Raw genomic sequence first — 6382 nt, forward strand, 5'->3', positions numbered from 1 at the left:
AACTATTCGCGTTTTCTTAAAAAGACACATTTTTTATAATAGATTAGGTAAGTCGCATATGTGTCAAGTTTGCAAACCCATTTATTCGCGTAAGTTGCGTTTGAGAAAAGGTGATAAACTATTAGGAAGTAAAAAAGTGCGAAAAGAAAGATGAGAAACGATTAGGAAATAACTAGTGCGTATATGCAGGATGCGTTGGAAGGTGAGAATGCAAAAAGATGTACGGGTGTGTATATCTCATTTTGTTCTATTTTTATGCAGTTTATTTTGTTTTATTTTATTCTATTTTTATGTAGTTTATTTTGTTTTATTCTATTTTTATGTTAAGATGTGCGGGTGTGTGTATTTTATTTTTATATTAAGATGTGCGGGTGTGTGCATTTTATTCTTATGTTATATGTTTTATTCCTTCTTTATGTTGTATGTTTATTTTTTATTTTTCTGTTAAGATGTGTGGGTGTGTATATTTTATTTTATTTTTCTTTTATATTTTGTTAAGATGTGCGGGTGTGTATATTTTATTCTAATTTATTTATTCTTCCGTTAAACTGTGCGGGTGTGTATATTCTATTTTATTTTAATTTATTTTTCTGTTCAGATGTGCGGGTGTTCTAATGTAGTTTCTATATTTTTCTGTTAAGATGTGCGGGTGTGTATATTCTACTCTGCTTTTTTATTTCTTATTCTTCTGTTAAGATGTGCGGATGTGTATATTTTATTTTGTTTTATTATATTTTATTGATTTGTTAAGATGCGCGGGTTTGTATATCTTATTATCTATCTTATATATTTATTAATATGTTGTGATGTGCGTGTGTGTATATTTTATTTTATTTTAATTTACTTTTTATTTCTTATTCTTCTGTTAAGATGTTCGGGTGTGTATATTTTATTTTTATTTTATTTTTATGTAGTCTAGTTTATTTTGTTTTATTTTTATTTTCCGTAAAGGTGTGCGGGTGTGTATGTAAAACTTCTTATACCGTGATTTTATTTTTTAATCTTCTGTTAAGATGTGCGGGTGTGTTACATTTTATTTTATTTTGTTCTATTTTATTTTATTTTTCTGTTAAGATGTGCGGGTGTGTATGTTTTATTTTTCTGTTAAGGTGTGCGGGTGTGCATATTTTATTTTATTTTATTTTTTATTCTTCTGTTAAGATGTTCGGGTGTGTATATTTTATTTATTTTATTTTATTTGTTTTATTTGTTCTTCTGTTAAGCTGTGCGGGTGTGTATATTTTATTTTATTTTAATTTATTTATTCTTCTGTTAAGCTGTGCGGGTGTGTATGTTTCATTTTATTTTATTTTATTTTTCTATTAAGATGTGCGGGTGTATATATTTTATTTTGTTTTTATTTTTATGTAGTTTGTTTTATTTTATTTTGTTTTATTTTTATTTTCTGTAAAGGTGTGTGGGTGTGTTTGTAAAACTTCTTATACCGTGCTTTTATTTTTTATTCTTCTGTTAAGGTGTGCGGGTTTGTTATATTTTATTTTATTTTGTTTTATTTTACTTTATTTTTCTGTTAAGATGTGCGGGTGTGCATATTTTATTTTATTTTAGTTTTTATTTCTTATTCTTCTGTTAAGATGTGCGGGTGTGTATATTTTATTTTATTTTATTTTATTTTATCTGTTCTTCCGTTAAGCTGTGCGGGTGTGTATATTTTATTTTATTTCTTCTTATGTTAAGCTGTGCGGGTTTGTATGTTTTATATTATTTTATTTTTTATTTCTGTTAAGATGTGCGGGTATATATATTTTATTTTGTTTTATTTTTTATTTCTTATTCTTCTGTTAAGATGTGCGTGTGTTTATGTTTTATTTATTCTTCTGTTAAGCTGTGCGGGTGTGTATTTTATTTTGTTTTATTTTATTTTGTTTTTCTTTTTTCATTTTTATTTTTCTGTTCAGATGTGCGGGTGTGTGTATTTCACTCTGCATTAGGATGCGGGTGTGTGTATTTCATTCTGTTAGGATGCGCGGGTGTGTGTGCTTATTCTTCTTTTTCTGTTAAGAAGTGCGGGTGTGTATGTTTTACTTTATTTTATTTTATTTTATTTATGTGCGGGTGTGTGTGTTTTATTTGGTTTTTATTTTTATGTGGTTTATTTTATTTTTTATTTTTCTGTTAAGATGCGCGGGTGTGTATATTTTATTTAGTTTTTATTTTTATGTAGTCTATTTTATTTTGTTTTATTTCTATTTTCTGTAAAGGTGTGCGGAAGTGTATGTAAAACTTCTTATCCCGTGCTTTTATTTTTTACATCTTCTGTTAAGATGTGCGGGTGTGTTATAATTTTTTTTAATTTGTTCTATTTTATTTTATTTTTCTGTTAAGATGTGTGGGTGTGTATGTTTTATTTTTCTGTTAAGGTGTGCGGGTGTGCATATTTTTATTTTATGTTATTTTTTATTCTTCTGTTAAGATGTGCGGGTGTGTATATTTTATTTTATTTTATTTTATTTCTTCTTATGTTAAGCTGTGCGGATGTGTATGTTTTAGGTTATTTTATTTTTTATTTGTGTTAAGATGTGCGGGTATCTAACCCTAACAGTATAAGAAGTTTTACATACACACCCACACACCTTTACAGAAAATAAAAATAAAACAAAATAAAATAAAACAAACTACATAAAAATAAAAACAAAATAAAATATACACACCCGCATAGCTTAACAGAAGAATAAATAAAATATAATAAAATAAAATATTTACACCGCATATCTTAACAGAAGAGTAAGAAATAAAAAGTAAAATAAAATAAAATAAAATATACACCCCCGCACATCACAACATAATAATAATTATATAAGATCTTCGCATCTTAACATATCAGTAAAATATAATAATACAAAACAAAACAAAATAAAATAAATTAAACTAAAACATACACACCCGCACTTCTTAACAGAAAAAGAAGAATAAGCACACACACCCGAGCATCCTAACAGACTAATAAGATGTAATAAAACAAAATACAATATAATAATGCAGAGTGAAATACACACACCCGCACTTCTGAACAGAAAAATAAAAAAGAAAAAAGAAAAAAGAAAAACAAAATAAAATAAACACACCCGCACAGCTTAACAGAAGAATAAATAAAACATACACACACGCACATCTTAACAGAAGAAAAAGAAATTAAAAAATAAAATAAAATAAAATATACAAGATGTGCGTGTGTGTATGTTTTATTTATTCTTCTTTTAAGCTGTGCGGGTGTGTATATTTTATTTTGTTTTATTTATTCTTCTGTTAAGCTGTGCGGGTGTGTATTTTATTTTGTTTTTCTCTTTTCTTTTTTCTTTTTTATTTTTCTGTTCAGATGTGCGGGTGTGTGTATTTTATTTTGTTTTGGTGTAGTTTCTATATATTTTTTTTCTATATTTTTGCGGGTGGGCAAATTTTATTTTATTTTATTTTATTTCTTCTTATGTTAAGCTGTGCAGGTTTTCTTTTATTTTATTTTTTATTTCTGTTAAGATGTGCGGGTATGTATATTTTATTTTATTTTATTTTTTGATTTCTTTTTCTTCTGTTAAGATGTGCGTGTGTGTATGTTTTATTTATTCTTCTGTTAAGCTGTGCGGGTGTGTATATTTTATTTTGTTTTTCTTTTTTCTTTTTTCTTTTTTATTTTTCTGTTCAGAAGTGCGGGTGTGTGTATTTCACTCTGCATTATTATATTTTGTTTTGTTTTATTACATCTTATTAGTCTGTTAGGATGCGCGGGTGTGTGTGTTTATTCTTCTTTTTCTGTTAAGAAGTGCGGGTGTGTATGTTTTAGTTTATTTTATTTTATTTTATTTTGTATTATTATATTTTATTGATATGTTAAGATGCGCGGGTGTGTATATCTTTTTATCTATCTTATATAATTACTATTATGTTGTGATGTGCGGGTGTGTATATTTTATTTTACTTTATTTTACTTTTTATTTCTTATTGTTCTGCTAAGATGTGCAGTGTGTATATTTTATTTTATTATATTTTATATATTTTTCTGTTAAGCTATGCGGGTGTGTATGTTTTAATTTATTTTATTTTATTTTTCTGTTAAGATGTGCGGGTGTGTATATTATATTTTGTTTTAATTTTTATGTAGTTTGTTTTCTTTTATTTTGTTTTATTTTTATTTTCTGTAAAGGTGTGTGGGTGTGTATGTAAAACTTCTTAAACTGTTAGGGTTAGGGTTAGGGTTAGGGTTAGGGTTAGGGTTAGGGTTAGGGTTAGGGATAGGGTTAGGGTTAGGGTTAGGGTTAGGGTTAGGGTTAGGGTTAGGGTTAGGGTTAGGGTTAGGGTTAGGGTTAGGGTTAGGGTTAGGGCCCACGAGGGGCGTCCTTCAATTGTAAAATGCCTTTAGACGCACGTGTCTAGTCGTCTCGTTGCATCGACCTAGAGGAGTTTTCTGATAGATCTTGCGCTTTGGGCTCAGTTAATCGGTCTGTATCCATTGTAAACACGGTGTCTGCCGTTAGAAAATCGTTAACCAGGCGTTTGTGAGCTTTAACAACCATCCCTTTGAGTTTAAAACGAACGTTTCTTTAAAAGCCACTCGAGATGGAGGTACTCACGGAGGTTTGTTACGGTAACAACCCTGTGGTTTGCCATCTTCTTTCTTTCCGCAGCGTCGCAAACGCATCGGCCGGTCTCTTAGGTGACGAAAAAACGTCTGATCTCTCGACTGGAATGCTTAACGTACTAAGATTAGTAGAGTTAGTACTAAGAGTTGCATCTGGCCGCCGTAATTTTCTTCGATGATGTCTTGAAAATTTCGTGACGTCGTTTTCAAACCTCTAGGGTCGATTTTAACCTTCGACCTTAAAGTCGATTTTAGCCTTCGGTGTGGCTCTGTACAACTTTTGCGGTGAAAAAGCTTGCGCGGAGTCTACAGTTGTATTTAGCCGACAGACGCTGGCAACGCAGAAACAGAATGAATCTTGGGCGGCGCAAACCGAGCGTTCAGCAAATTTCTAGCATTTTACGTCAAAGCGGACAATCTGCACGACAAATAAAGCTAACTTTCTCGTTGCAACAGTTAGTCACTGGACGTTGGACGAGTGTGTACAGCTGTTTTGCGTCGAAAGCCGACCGGTGGTCGGATGCGACTCTTCTTTTCATTCGAAAATCAGAACCTGGCCATCAGTCGTGTATCACCATCGAATGCTTAATGTAGTGATTTCTCGAAACGACAAAAGCTTGTAAATCAAACAGCCTCGCTGTACTGTTGCCTAATATGTTAACGGATGGCCAGGAACAACCTTGGTCTGTAATGTATGAGTTCGTTTTTCCATTCGAGGCACTAATTACTGCAGTTTTAAAAGTCACCTAAAGTATAAGCTCATCTCTCCATTCAAGAAAAACAAGCATCAGAGTTTCGGAAAGTTTGCATGCACGACACCACCATCGATGATACTTAAACAAACAGAAAATGAATTGCAAAACAGAACCACTGAATTGCAAAACATAACAACGGACAGCTTGTAAAAAGCATGGTGATGAGCTTCTTCAATCCAATCAAGGAACCAAGCATCACAGTTTCGGCAATGGTGCATGTGCAAATCAGCAAACTGTGATACTTAATCAAACAACTTCACTGTTTTGCTTAGTTTAAGAATGGATGGCTAAGAACAACCTCGTTAGTGAGTATGAAGTCATCTCTTCATTCAAGGAATTAATAATCAGAGTTTTAGAAGTCTCTTACGTGCGATACTACTATCAACGGTACTTAATCAAACAGCCTCTCAGAATGGCCTAGTTTGAGAACGGAAGGCTTGGAACAACCTTAGTAGTGGGTCATCAGTTCAACTTTTCATTCAAGGAATTAAGCATCTAAAATCTGAAAAATAAAAAGAAGAGCTCTTTGTTAGAAGTTCTTATTTTTATTTTTCCTCAACTTCTATTTCTTTTCTTTTTTTCTTTTTTTTTTTTAATGATAGTTTTTCTTTTTTTTTATCTATTTTGTTCGTTTAAATTAATACAACAGGCGTTTTAGGTCGTTTCTGTAACATTATTTAACACTTTAAATTGTAATAAATATTTGAACAGAAGAAAATCCTTTTCGTAACGTTAAAATGTCATAAGAACATTTCATCTTTACCAAATACGCTTGTAAAAATAGTTTCACTTTTAAAGTTTGTTGTATATGTCTTTTAATTTAGTGAATCGCAATTTGGATTTTCTTAGGCGCACATCTACTTTAGTTGCTTTTTCTTAAAGAAAGGTCACCAGAGTTTTCTTACACAGCCCCTGCAGCATAATCTTTAACAAAATACTCTTTTGAAAAGTTTTACATTGAAATAAACAAAAGCCATTTGCGTAAGTAGAGATAAATTAGAGAATAAAAAGTGCATAAACGCCTCGCTACTTT

This window comes from Hydra viridissima, unplaced genomic scaffold, assembly GCF_058129835.1.
Source record: "Hydra viridissima isolate aposymbiotic clone 2 unplaced genomic scaffold, HvirCarnegie_v1 scaffold_6, whole genome shotgun sequence".
In the NCBI taxonomy this organism is placed as follows: domain Eukaryota; kingdom Metazoa; phylum Cnidaria; class Hydrozoa; order Anthoathecata; family Hydridae; genus Hydra; species Hydra viridissima.